This window comes from Megascapheus bottae, chromosome 9 (genome assembly GCF_031878675.1).
Source record: "Megascapheus bottae isolate mThoBot1 chromosome 9, mThoBot2.hap1, whole genome shotgun sequence".
NCBI classification, from domain to species: domain Eukaryota; kingdom Metazoa; phylum Chordata; class Mammalia; order Rodentia; family Geomyidae; genus Megascapheus; species Megascapheus bottae.
This window is the reverse complement of record NC_143517.1, coordinates 54,572,668-54,586,866: the sequence shown is the minus strand read 5'-3', so window position 1 is coordinate 54,586,866 and position 14,199 is coordinate 54,572,668.

Genomic DNA, 14,199 nt, shown 5'->3' with positions numbered 1-14,199 from the left:
AAGACTGAACATATAGATGTTCTAGTTGATAAAAATGGAAGGCAGCTTGACTCTGATTTAATTGTGGCATATCAAAAGATCACATGGGATTCTGATATTATATACAAAAGAAGATTTCTCTATGTAACCTGAGTGTGAAGATGGGAGGAAGAAATGAGGAGGGTTATGAGACATTGTACTTGTAATCTACCACATGGAATTTTAACCCCTTTGTTCAACCACTAAATAATAATAATAGATATAATAAGAATTATTATTATTATTCTGGAATCTTCCATCACTGTGGACAGAAAAGATACATTAAAAATAATGTATACATTTTTACTGTAAACAAAATCATCCTCTGTATGATTAATATAAACTAATAAGTAGATTAAAAAATAAGTACCCAGGTACCAGTGGCTCATGCCTGTAATCCTGGCTATTCAGAAAGCCTAGATCTGAGGATCATGGTTTGACGCCAGATCAGGTAGGAAAGTTTATGAGACACTTATCTGTTAACCACTAAAATTGTCAGAAGTGACTCAAGTGATAGAAAGTTATCCCTGTCCAAAAAAACTCAAGGACAGTGTCCGGGTGTTGAGTACAAGTCCCAAAACTAAGACAGAAAAAGGAAAGTAATTTGATAATTTTGTCAGAAAAAAATCTTTAGCAGATTATGACAAAACATCAAACAAAAACTATCCACCAATTTCTACATAAACCACTCAGACAATGAGTTTTACAATTCATATATTCTTATATTTGTATGTATTTATGTCATTCAGCCCTAAAATATACAAAATAAAAAGTTCTTTATATCTTTGTTCCAAATACATGTAAAAAGGACAAGAAAAGAATCAGGGCCGTTTATATAGCTGCTGAATTTGTGTTTACATTTTAAAAGAACTTGGATAGATGTTAAGAAACAAAATGAGTTTGTTTAATTTACCCAACTGGTTCTGGTTCTGCTTTTACTGCTCAATCCATTGGTTAATATAATCTAATGGTATTATCACTATTATTCGTAATAGTAAAAAAGTGGAGGCAATCACAGAGCCCATCAACTGATGGATGCATAAAAACTAATTATACAAAGAAATATGATTGAGAAAAAGACAAGAATTAAGAATGGGTATACATTATTATATAGGTGAACTTGAAAATATTTTGCTGACTGAAGAAATTCAGCCACAAAAGGTCACATATTATATGAAAGGTCCTTAATGGTCAAACCCATATGCAATGGATATGAATTAGTGTCTATAAATTAGGGCAGAGCCAGGAGTGTGGCCTAGTGGTAAAGTGCCTGCCTCGCATTCATGAAGACTTGGGTTTGAGTCCTTGGTAATACATAACAGAAAAAGCCTGAAGTGGTGCTGTGGCTCAAGTGGTAGAGCTGTAGCCTTGAGAAAGCCCAAGGACAGTGCCCAGGCCCTGAGTTCAAGCGCCAGGACAGCAAAAAAAAAAAAAATTAGGGCTGAGAGAAGGGAGATCTATAATGGAAGGTAGAAGGTGGAAAGGAGAGATACAGAATACAGGATTGCTTGGGGAAAAAAAACACAAATAATCTCAATTTAGATTGTGGTCAAGGCTATGCAATCTTTTGTGAATATAGTAAGAATTACAACCTTGGACATCTTGTTTTATTTATATGTGTGTGAATTATAGCTTAAGGAAACTTCATTTTCATACATTGATGCATGAAATAATTCCATAACAGGTTCTATTGGCTATTTTTAACAATGACAATTGTTATGTCAATTTTATGAGGTGTGGTATTTTGTAATCATGCAAATTTAAGATGAAACTGTTTCTATATCAATTTAGAAATATGTGAGGAGCAGTAAGTTTTCCCCAGTTTTTATTTTTAAGTGCATTACAAGAAAATTGTGAATGACTCTAAACTCATTCACAGGAGAATTATTAGCTCTTCCACTGAAGCAAATGGTGACTCACTCATCCATAAACTTGCAAAAGCAGGTCTTCAAGAAACGTTTACTGAAGAAGCCGGGCAAGGGCTATGTCTTAAGCAATCTCACAGTCTATATATGACACACTATTGCACACAGCTTAGTCGATGCTGAACACAGCAGTGTGATGTCTAACACCACACTTTCCCTTTCCTCAGTAAACTTGCTTCTGTCCCTTAATCATCTTTTAATTCATTCCCTAGTATCTTGGAAAGGGGATTGTTGCCAGTAGTCCCCTCCCCACCCAAACTGGATGTAGATGAGAAAGAAAGGGATCTTCCAGGGAAATAAGTAGATCATGATCCTATGAAGTTGGTTTGTAGAGCACTGGAGTCTGTTCTCAAGTACAAGAGCCCCATGTAAGAAAAAGAAAATAAGTCTTGTACATGAGACTGGAAGCAAGTATTGTCATTGACACAACCTCTTTTTTTAGGGCAAAATCAAAGCAGTCCCAGAACCTATCCTGTGGTCAGTCTCACAAAATAACTGAAGGAGGCAGGGCTTGCTTCTGAAGAGTCTTTGCAGAGAGTACGGGGATGAGCATTGCTTTCTTAGTGTTGCAGTAGGCGTGGCGAATCTATCACGAAAGTGCTGATGTACTGTATTTTCCTTACTTATAACCAGTGATAGCAGCAGCACTTATCTCATGAAACTCCACCTGGAGGCCTAGAAAGTATTTGTATTAATGACAAGAAGGATGTTACTTTAGGCAGAATCTGTGCTTAAAGATTGGGAAGAATTTCTGTCCCATTGTGCTAATTGTTTGCCACAGATTTCTAAAATTTCATCACCACAGAGTCCTCCTTTGTGTTAGAACACGGCAGTAGCTCTTCAAGCCTCAGCTTTGCAAAAACCAGTGGGAGCCAGTAATCCATTACACATCCCATAACCGTTATCACCTTAGGATGTCAGTCAATCAACTATGAAGTCCTATCCCTGACTACAAAGGCGAAAAGTGAAACCAGAGCACTGCCTGCAAGAACTTGGTAGTGTAATGGCATAGACTAAAATACAGAGGCCACCCCTCTTTCCTGAGTGTCAATGATTTATGCCTGTAATCCATCTACTCCCAAGGCAGCAATCTTGAGGATACTCATGCAGGGAGAAAAGTCCTTGACACGGTATCTCCCATTAACCAGCAAAAGCCAAGCTGGAGGCATGGTCAAGTGGTAGACTAGCAGCCATGAGTAGGAGCAGGAGGCCCCAGTTTCAAACTAGGATACCAGTAAACACAGATTTCCCTCTGAAGAGAACTGAATACATAGAGTAAACATGAAACACTGGAAGACGTCTCAGACACACATTTTCCCAATTCCTCCTTCTCTCGTATAGCATTGGTGATTACCTTTCTGGAAGCATGCAGTGATTTTTCCTCTTCTAAATGGATCATGAAATAACTACAAAATTCCTTTTCCTAGAGCGCAGGCTGTAATCTGCTCCCACAGCTGTTCTTTAGGACCATGCAGTGAAATGTTCCTCCATTCTGCTGTCTCTGGAATTCATTCTAGCAGCGATTCAGCATAGTTAAACTGAATCCTTTTCTGTGTCATCAGCAACCTTTCTCAGAAATGACTCCTTTTTGAAATCCCTTTTGGGTTTGTTGGTTTGTTTGCATTACTAGAGTTTGAACTCGGGGCCTAGTACTTGCACCATGCTCCAATGATAAGTGCACCCCCAATCCCCCCACCCTCAGGGCCTTTTGAGCTTTGTTTATCTTTCTGGTAAGTTCTTGCAGTTTTGAACTAGGGTTGGCCTCAAGACCCCAAGATCCTTTTTCCTCTGTCTTTTTTTGCAGTTAGAATCTCAAGTACACATCACCACACCAGGCTTTTTGACTGAGATGGGGTGTTACTTTTTACTGGCCTGTAACACCATCTTAATATTCACCTCCCAAGTAATATGGATTACAGGCATAAACCACTGTGCCTGTCTTGAAATATGTTCTTAGTATAGCTGTGTAGGACACCACATTCTGTTTCTATCATAAATGATTGACTGTTTTTGATATCTGCATTCAAAAATTAATCTTCTTTATGTTGTATATCTTTAAATGTTAAATTCTGCAGGCTTCCTTATAGGATTACTTCCATTTCATTCTTATTATTTCTTGAAATATCCTAATAGCTTTAATGTAATTATTTGCCAATAACTTCCCAATTTGTAAGTCCATTTGAAATCCAAAGGTAGAGCTTCTCACTCAAACCTGTCCTTGTCCATTATTTTTAAGCTAAGTATTTTAGCTAGGGGTATAGTTCAGTGGTAGAGTCTGCTTAGTAAATGCAAAAGCCCTGAGTTCAAACGACAGTCCCACAAAAAGTTAAAAATCCAAGTACCATTAAGGTCCTACTTGATTTTTGTTATCATCCAAATTTTTCTTTGACAGTGTAGAAGATCTTTTTAGGAAAGAAACACACTGAAAATAGGGTGAAAACGATAATGATTTTTCCTAAGTACCAGTCTTATTGAATGAAAGGGCCTGGAGCAGTGAATCCTTTTCCTGGAGGATTACATTGTGCAGAGTCATTGTCCCTAGGGTAGAGACTGAATTACATTAGACTTCTTTCTTGTCAGGCTACTAAGTTAAAGATCTTTTGCTTTTGCAACTAAAACACCTTAGGCTGGAATGAAGCTCAGTGTTTACCCTTCTGTGGGTAGAAGTACCTAGAAAATCTCTCTTGGGACATTCCTCCACCAGGATCAGGTTTAAAATGCTTAAACAATGACTTTTTCTTTCAGAAAGTTTCTGATTCCAAACCTCCATTTTAGGTTTCCTTTGCATTTCCTCATCCCTCATTGCTACTGGGTACCTATTATTTCTCCCTTATGGTAAATTTTAGGCTGTAGATAGAACCTCGTTTGGTTTTAGGAAATGGGAAATTGAAGTCAGCCTTTGGCTATATCTTGCTGGTGTAAGACATAGACCTCAGTCAGGATCGATTTCTCTTTCTTTTTCTTGGCAGTTGTGGGGCTTGAACTCAGGGCCTGGGAACTGTTCCTGAGCTCTTTTGTTCAAGGTTAGCTTCCTACCACAGTTCTATTTCTGGTTTTCTGGTATTTAATTGAGATACGAGTCTCATGGATTTTCTTGCCTGGGCTGGTTTTGAACTGTGATCCTCGGATCTCAGCCTCCAGAGTAGCTAGGATTACAAGCATGAGCCTGTAACTAGTACTTAGACAGTCAAGAGTCTCTTACGCATGCTTTCTGTGGAAGAAGGCACGCCCTTTGGAGATGAAAAGGACTTATACTTTCAGTTATAAGGAGGAATTACGCTGTAGAAACACTGAACAACAGTTGAGTCAGGAAAGTCTGTGAGACTCTTACCTCCAATTAATCACAGAAAAAGCTGGAAGTAGCACAGTGGCTCAAGTGGTAGCATGTTAACCTTGAGCAAAAGGAGCTCAGGGACAGCACCATGGCCAGGACCAGCAAAAATAAATCAATCAATAAATTTACAAATATCATTAAAGATTCAAAATATTCATGTAATATGTCAAGAAGCAAGCAAAATGAAACAACACTGGAGATATATTCAAAAGTAACAAAACTGTCAAGAAAGGCAAAACAATAAGCAAGAAAAAAGCGCAAATTAGGTAGAGATGGTATTTGAAGAAACATAATTAGGAGCATCAACTTGCTTCCAATCTTCTGTTGGCAATCGTTTTCTTAAGGTACATAAATAATCATGACATGTAACCCTTCTATTAATTACAATAAAAATATATGAAAAAAATCATGACATGGTTAGAGCTTTATTAGTATTATGAGATCTGTACATACACTTCATTTATTATATTAAGTACACATCAGAGTCAATCAAATCACGGAAACAAGATTCAAGGTACAACTAATTTATGGGCTCAGGTTAAGAATTGGGATTTTGTTCTAGAGATAGCACCTCTTAAGAGAATTTTCTCAACCTAACTTCTTGTTTCATTTATCTCACCTGCTGTCATCAAGTCATCTTCTGCATCAGTGAAGGTCTAGGTAGATACAATGGTTAGTAATGCAGATGTTACAACGTAAAAGAGTTGAGCTTACTCAGAGCTTAGATATTCGATGTGGTTACTACCCCTGGTTGCAGGAAGAAGTTATGATTGTGGGCCAAAGACTCCAGGCTACTTAAGCTGCTGTTGCTGATAATGAACTTCAGAGGAGACGCTCAGGATCTTTCTCTGGCTATTTGTCCTTGGAGTCAAGTCACCATGGCACTGTTTCTGCAGCAGTACATCCACGTCCATGGTTCACGTGAACTCTTCCACCATTGTTGATTATTATGTTGTCACCACCCAAGCTGAAGAACAAAGAGATTCTTTTTTATTTTTGATTTCCAGTTAGTTGTCAAAACTTCCCGGACAAAAGCACTTTGACAATGTAGGATCCAAACTTTCCTAAAAGACACACACACACACACACACACACACACACACGAACTAAACCAACAAACCAGTTAGTCAACAACTGGCAAATCTTCTTATGAGCACAATTCAAGTCATATTTTACCACAAATGTCTTTTTCCTGCCTCTGAGCCACTGCTGCTGGGCATTCTTTCTCCTGAGATGACTGTGGCATTTCTAATCCTCTCTACATCAGGCTCCCATTCAGAAAATGTTTTGCCCACTCTCCACCCTTAAACTAGCCTTCCTCCATTCACTCCTTCCTCCATTCATTCATTCTACTTTCAAAGTAAACTCCTGAACAACCCAGAAAGGCTAAATATGCTCTAGTCCTTCAAGAAGATTGGAGTTTGAATATGTAGAAAACCAGAAAACTAGGTAAGAAATTGCACTATAGCAATTCTTAAGTTTTGTTTCAGTTCTAATCTGTCAGTTTCCATTCAAGTTGGCTGCATTTAAAAGAAAATCTAACAGCTTTTAAAAGTATATATTTATTTAGAAATTTCACAATGCAATCTCCTTCCCTTGGCATATCTAATGTAAGCTAATAAAAAATTCTTTTGAAAAGTGATATACATCTGTTCTCCTCTCATTTAAAAATGTCCTGGCTGCAGAATAATAGTTCGGGCCTGAGATACCATTACTACTTTTTTTTTTTTTTTGTCAGTCTTAGGCTTGAGCTCAGGGCCTGAGCACGGTCCTTGGACTTTCTCAAGGCCAGAGCTCTACCACTTGAACCTCCGCACCACTTCTGGCTTTTTATCTATGTATGTGGTACCAAGGATCAAACCTGGTCTTCGTGCATGCTAAGCAAGCACTCTACCACTAGGCCAAACTCCCGGCCCCTACTACTGCTTTTTGGGGTCTCCTAACTTCTGGTTTCCTGCTGTGATATATTAGCCTATGGCTTCCACTGTGATGTTTCACCAGCATATCCACCTGCTTGGTTGTCTCAAGGAATGCAGTGAGAGGTGAAAGAGAGAATTGAGGCTGAATCAGATCCATTTCAGCAATTCCCACTGAGCAATTAAGTTTTTGAAAAGTTTCTGCAACTTAAGTCACATGATAATATCTAGCTGCAAAGGGTTATGGGAAGCATAGTACTGTATGTGTAGAAGGTTGTCTTATACAAAATTAGGATCTGTTACTATGAAGAAGGGGAGGCTGAGAATAGTGAGCAATGAGTACTCTTGCTCACAAATATAGTGTGTCATGTGTACTCCGATGAGAGATCAGAAATCTCTTTCGGAGGAGCTAAGGTGAAATGACTTCTTCATTCTTGTAAGTTTGCTCTGACTTAGGGAACACATCAATGTCTGTTTTCCCCATAAGACGATAAGCCCTAAGACAGCGGCACTCAGTCCCATTCGTATATGTTAACCCTCTCGAAGGGAGCTTTTCACAAAGCATCCTTCCCATATAGTTTTGGTAGACTGAGATGGAAGCTATGAAGATTGTGAATTGGAAGAAAAGAAGATGAGTCATCTTTGCTAAAGTTCCTGGCTTTGAACTTCAAGAAAAAAAAAAAAAAAGCTCAAGCTATTATCTACAAAGGCAGCCTACATAGATAATTCCCTATAACTGTAACTGTACAAAAGCCTGCTAACAGCTGGCCCACGTTTTACTCTTCTCTGCGAACAGAGATTTCCCCTTCATCCTTGTTCCCAGAAGTCTCAACTCAGCCCAGAGCCTTAAAGACAAGCCGACTTCAAAACCATAGGCCATGGTTAGATCATAGGTGTGACGTAGGTAAGGAATCATGAGTCAGACTTGCGGAGACCCTGACTTGCCATCCCTTCTTTCCGATTCCAAGAACACATATGACTATAAAACCAACATTTGGTTACAGGTCATTACAATCCCTGACTCCCAGATGAATCACATTAAGCATTTCCGGATTTGTGAGGTTATCTAAAGGTGAACTTGGCCCCTGCTGCCTAGAAGAATCAAAAACCTCAATGGGGACAAATCCCAATTTAAAAGCATCTGGTAACACATCTTCTCTTATTTCATCCCATTTGTTTGAACTGGTTGGTGAGAATACACAGCAGGCCTCTCTGAGCTGACTACTGAGCTACTCAGTAAAGAACCCCCAAATTCCCACGACCACTTCGTTTCCTGGTGGTTAGCAATCGTAGTGACTGAGAAATGATTCTTTGCTCATGTGAATTATAGCAAAGCTGCTGCAAACTTAGCCATTTGGTCTAGACGCTGAGCTTGGATCTGGCTAGGGATCTGGCCCAACTGGAATCCAGATTCTATCTTAATCTCTTGAAATTCCTCTTCCCATTTCCTAATTCCAAGAAAGCGCGACCGAGGCCTATGCCAGCTGCCTCAGGTCAGTGCCTCTGCACTGCTGGTTGAGTGTGGGGGACAGAGAACAGGCTGCTGCTCTTAAGGTGCTGCTGCTGCCTGGAGATAGGGAGCGTCCTGTTGGAATGCAGATTTCCCGGGAGCCCTACAGTGTGCTCTCAAGGGCTCTTGACCAATGGGCCACTTCAAGCTTTCCTTTATCTCTTAGGAATAAAGATTATTTTCTCCATTTTGTTTCCTGTTTTCACTGGTGATAATTGCAAAGAAGCTACAAAGCCACAGGGTACAACTTAGGGTTGAGCATAATAGGACTATCAAGCAATATTTACCTGTAAACCCCTGGAGATGTGGGGAATGAGACAAGCATCTCTCTTGTCTCAGTTTGAGCAAGATGTGTGATGGGGGAAAAAGCTGCCTTGAGGAAAAGGAGATGGCTGAGTTTGGTGGTACATGCTTATAGTCCAGCATTTGAAGAAGGTGGATCACTACTTTGAGATCAGCCTGGGCTACAAGGTGAATTCCAGGCCAGTGTGGGCTATGTACTGATCCTTGTTTCAACAGTACAAATAAAATGAGATAAAACAAAATGGAGCAGCAAGAATCTAAAAGGAAGGAAAGGGGAGGAAGGGAGAGAGTTGGAGGAAGGGAGGGAGAAAGGGAAGAAGGAGGAGGGAAGGAGGGAAGGAAGGAAGGAGGGAGGGAGGGAGGGAAAGAAGGAAGGAAGGAAGGAAGGAAGGAAGGAGGGAGGGAGGGAGGGAGGGAGGGAGGGAGGGAAAGAAGGAAGGAAGGAAGGAGGGAGGGAAGGAAGGAAGGAGGGAAAGAAGGAAGGAAGGAGGGAGGGAAGGAAGGAGGGAGGGAGGAAGAGAGGGAAGGAAGGAAGGAAGGAAGGAAGGAAGGAAGGAAGGAAGGAAGGAAGGAAGGAAGGGAAGGAGAGGGAGAAAAGGAGGGAGGGAGGGAGGGAGGGAAGAAGGTAGAGGATTATTTTGTTTCAAAACAGATTTCCTTTAATCATTCATTCAGAATCTAAATTCCATAAGACTAAATTTATTGATGTATATACTCTTATGTCAGTCCCAGTCAAAGATTTAAAACCTACTTCCAACGTTTGTGATTTAGTCAAAAATAAAGTTAAAAGGTAAGAATCTGATACCTACTTCTGTATTCTTTATAAACCCTGTAGTATATTGCCACCATGGCAGAAATAGAGATCCATGTTCACACAGACATGGGTGTACCTGCTTTTAAAATGAATTGCTTTGGTTTTGTGTGTTCCTCTAGTTTCTCCTGGTAAAAGGAAATCAGTCTAACAAATGAAAACAAAAATGGCTTCATCGAAAAAGAATGAGTTTAAGCCTGGCTACAGTAACATTTAGCAAATCAAACAAGCCATTTAAACTCTCTGAGCCTCAATTTTATCATTTATATGAAGGAAGACAATTGCCACCTTTCACGATTGCTGTCAAGGATTCCAGATGATGTAGGAGAAAATACATTCACTAGTAGATTCAGTAAATAGCAATTATCACCAAGGGTGTTATTACCTATTGGAAACCTTAGAATGAGAAATTTACTCATGGTACCACTCTATTACTTACTGCCAGCTCTTTCAGAGAAGCCTCCATTCTGTTTATTAAAAAAACAAACAAACAAACAACAACAACAACAAAAACACCAAGCTTGTCCACCCAGTAGCTCCTGAGTCTTACTTTTAAATGACTGAATCCTCTAAGGACCTATCCCTCAACCCTTCTTATCCGAATTACACTATGTTCTTGGAGACGCTTGCATCCACATACATTTGTTGTGTGCTGAGTGTTTCAGGGTTGCCATGGTTTCTAATACTCATTACTAATCTACAGCTGAATGTCTGAACTGAAAGGTGACCAGTCAGAGGGAGGGTGAGAGATGGTTGTGTCAGATTTCGTAGCTCCCTCGAACATCACCAATTACCTACCACACCTGCATTCTCCTTATTTTGAAACTAGGATCCTTGTACCTATTTTACAAATTTGTTGTGGAAATTGCACAGTATACTTCATGTTAAAAGAGGCAGGTTGCAATATATTTGCTTTTTCAATAGTATGCTTGTGTATTGTTTCATCTAGACTTTGTTTCCATACTAGTATGGTTTGCTCACTCTTCTTCTAGACACACTGATACCTTACCTCTTTCCTCTGGTATCTTTCCAAGCATTTCTCCATTCTCTTCGGTTTAACCACTTAATTATCTTAGTTTGGGCAAAGTAAGGGGATTTATAGTACATGCTTTTCTTTACTGACTGTTACTTTTGATTTCTCAATCTAAACTAACCTGCTTAAGACTTTTGATGAGCAAGACTTTCCAGAGAGCATAAAGGGCCCTACCAGTCTTAGTCATCTGCCCAATTCCAGTGCTGAGCCAAAACCACCATGGAGAGGATGTCCTCAATAGAGACCCGGAGTTGAGTGGCTGTTTTTAGACTCTCAACTCTTGTTGCTACATCTGGAATTCACACAAGTTACTTAGCCTTTCTCAGCTCAATTTCCTTATCTGGAAAATGAAAATAACAGCAGAATTGAATCTGCTGTATGCAGGTTTGTTAAATAAAATTTCTACCTGGGAGTTTGGCCTTGGAGTAGAGTGCTTGCCTAGCATGCTTGAAGCCCTGGGTTCGATTCCTCAGTACCACATACACAGAAAAAGCCAGAAGTGATGATGTGGCTCTAGGCTTGAGAAAGCCCAAGGACAGTGCTCAGGCCCAGAGTTCATGCCTGGGACTGGCAAAAAAAAAAATTAATTAAAAAAAATAAAATTTCTTGGAAGCTAATGCATTGGAGCTCTTAGACTTGGGCTCCAACAGAACAGTGAAAACCAAAATGATTTATATTTAAATTCCCTCCCATACCTACCTACAAGTTGTACAGCTCATACAAGTTGTATAGCACCACTGCTACCTATGTTCAGCCTTTGTCCCTCCCTTTCTGTGTACCCCCTAGATAGAAAAACCAACAACACAAAAGGAAAAGAAAAGAAAAACAGCCACACAAATAAACCTCTTGGTCCCATCTCCTAGAGTTCACTTTGCTAAATGTTATTTCATATGATCAGAGGCATTGTGTTCCTCCTTTGGTCTCACCGTGTGTGAATGCCTAGCATCCTGTACAATTCATCATTTCCCAGTATAATTTAGATCCAGCTTCCACATATGAGAGAAAACAAGCACTGTTTTTCTCTCTGAGCTTGGCTGACCTCACTTATCATGATCTGGTTCCGGTCCATCTATTTCCCTGCAAATGACATAGTAATATTCTTTCTAATGGCTGTGTAAAATTCCACGAGGATCACAGTTTGAAGAGAGCCTGGGAAGGGAAATGTGTGAGACTCTTATCTCCAAAGAACCAGCAGAAAGGTGGAATTGAGCTGTGCCTCAAGTTGTAGAGCCCCAGCCTCGAGAGAAAATACTAAGGGATAGTACCCTAGGCCGTCAGTTCAAGCCCCAATCCTAACATATAAGCATACAAACAAAGTTGCTCTCACCAAACTTTCCTCCCTAGACTCCCGTGATGACTTCTTGTCTGTACTTCTTGCAACATGTTTTCTTACTCAGCCTTTAGAAACCTTATCCTCCTTTCAGGATACAGACTCAACAGAGACATCATCTGTGGCTCTCTAGATTCTCCAGCTTCCTGTCTCAAGTACAAGAGGTTATAGGGTCTCTTGTCCTGTCTCTCTTTGGTGACCTGTTCACACCTCCCTCACAGCCCTGAACAGACTTGTTTGCTTGGCATCTGTGGCTTATCTCTGCTAGATTAGGAACTTCCTCCTGAAAACTCACTTCCATCTTTTATCTCCCAGTGTAGGGAATACACTCCATTCCTTCCATTAGTTCACACTGGGTTGCTACAGTTGGAAATGAGAGACCCATTTTGTGGAATCATTTGAATTTGCTGTCTCTCAAGTCCTTGTTCATTTGACTATTCATTCTTCCTGATTTTTAAGTCTTTAGACCAAGTAAACACGTTTATCCATTCCATACACAGTGGCATGCTAAAACTGCGTATCCATTTTCAAAAATACCTATTCGATTGATTAAACTGTGGAGCCAATTAACCCTGAGAAAATCATTGTACATCATCAGTTAGCTGTATTTTGAAAATGCCAGGAGCTTTAATAGCAGGTGGACAGAGGAAGTCTGGGGGTACCTATGCAGCTTGCCCAGAGTCACAAACCTGGAAATCTTCATGCGAAGCTTCCATCCCTCATCTTCTAGCCCTCTCACAGGGCTGGTATATGAATTACAATTTAATAACACAAATAAAATGTTGTCTTGTCTGAACCCTACAGATATCCCATAAACATTTCTTTTAATGCATATACATACGTATATTCAGATATATGCGTGTGTACGTGTGTGAGAGTGTGTGTGTTTGTGTGCGTGTGTGCCTCTGCATTTCTACCTACTATCTATCTATAGTCTCTCTACTAACTTCCTGTCCTGCCCAGCACTATGACAGACTGTGATGATATAAAGAATAAGGCCCTGTCCTAGCTCTCACTTTATTTTGAGGAAACCAAGAAATCTGTAAAACTTCAAAGTAATGTCTCACTGCAGACAACTAAGATACTGGAATCACTTAAAGAATTTTATGTATCTGAAATACTAGCAAACAAAAAGAAAAAAAGTATTAATTTTGGTACTTCAAGGCCATTTTGCGTTTAACCCAAAGTAGAGCTAAGCCAAAATAGATATTTAAAATACTATTAAAATTTTTATGAAAGGAAGAGAGAATGATACAAATAGATTAAAAGGAGTAGGATAGGAATTTGTAAAAATCTAATAAAATTGAGGGAAGGGGTGATTTTGATCAAAATGAAATGTACTCTTTACCTTAGTTATGTAACTGTAACCCTTCTGTACATCACATTTATAATAATAAAAATATTTTTTAAATCTAATAAAACTGAAAAAGGCCCAAATACTATTACTTTCATAACTTTTTTTCAGAATTTGAGTTTCTCCCACTCCAACATACTTAATTTTTTCCCTTTGAAATGCCAAAGGATTTTATCTGTAGAATAATTTTTTTTCTATTTAACCTGTATGTACTTTACAGAATAGAAATTTATAGATAGCAAAGACAGTTGACACTTTTGCATCTTCTATCTGGTAATATAATGTAACCCTTCTATTAATTACAATAAAAATATATGAAAAAAACCTTTGTACAGGATATCTGATTTTGTTATCTGGTATATTGTATATACGTTTATTTGTTTATTTGAAATAGGGAAGGGAAGGGGGAAAACAAGATGATCGAGAGGGGGTGAGGTGCATTACTTCATATACATTGATACCCTTTCTCATGTCATGGTCCCCATTTCCCTCCCCCACCCAGTACAAAGTTTTATAGAGGAAATTGCTCAATATAATTTAGATACTTATTAAACCTTAAGCATTTTAATGCACCATGAGAAATGCAAAAGTGTCAAAAATTAAGGCCATATAGTATGACACTAAGTGAAAGGACCTCTAGGATATAGAAACAAAAGCTTTATGAG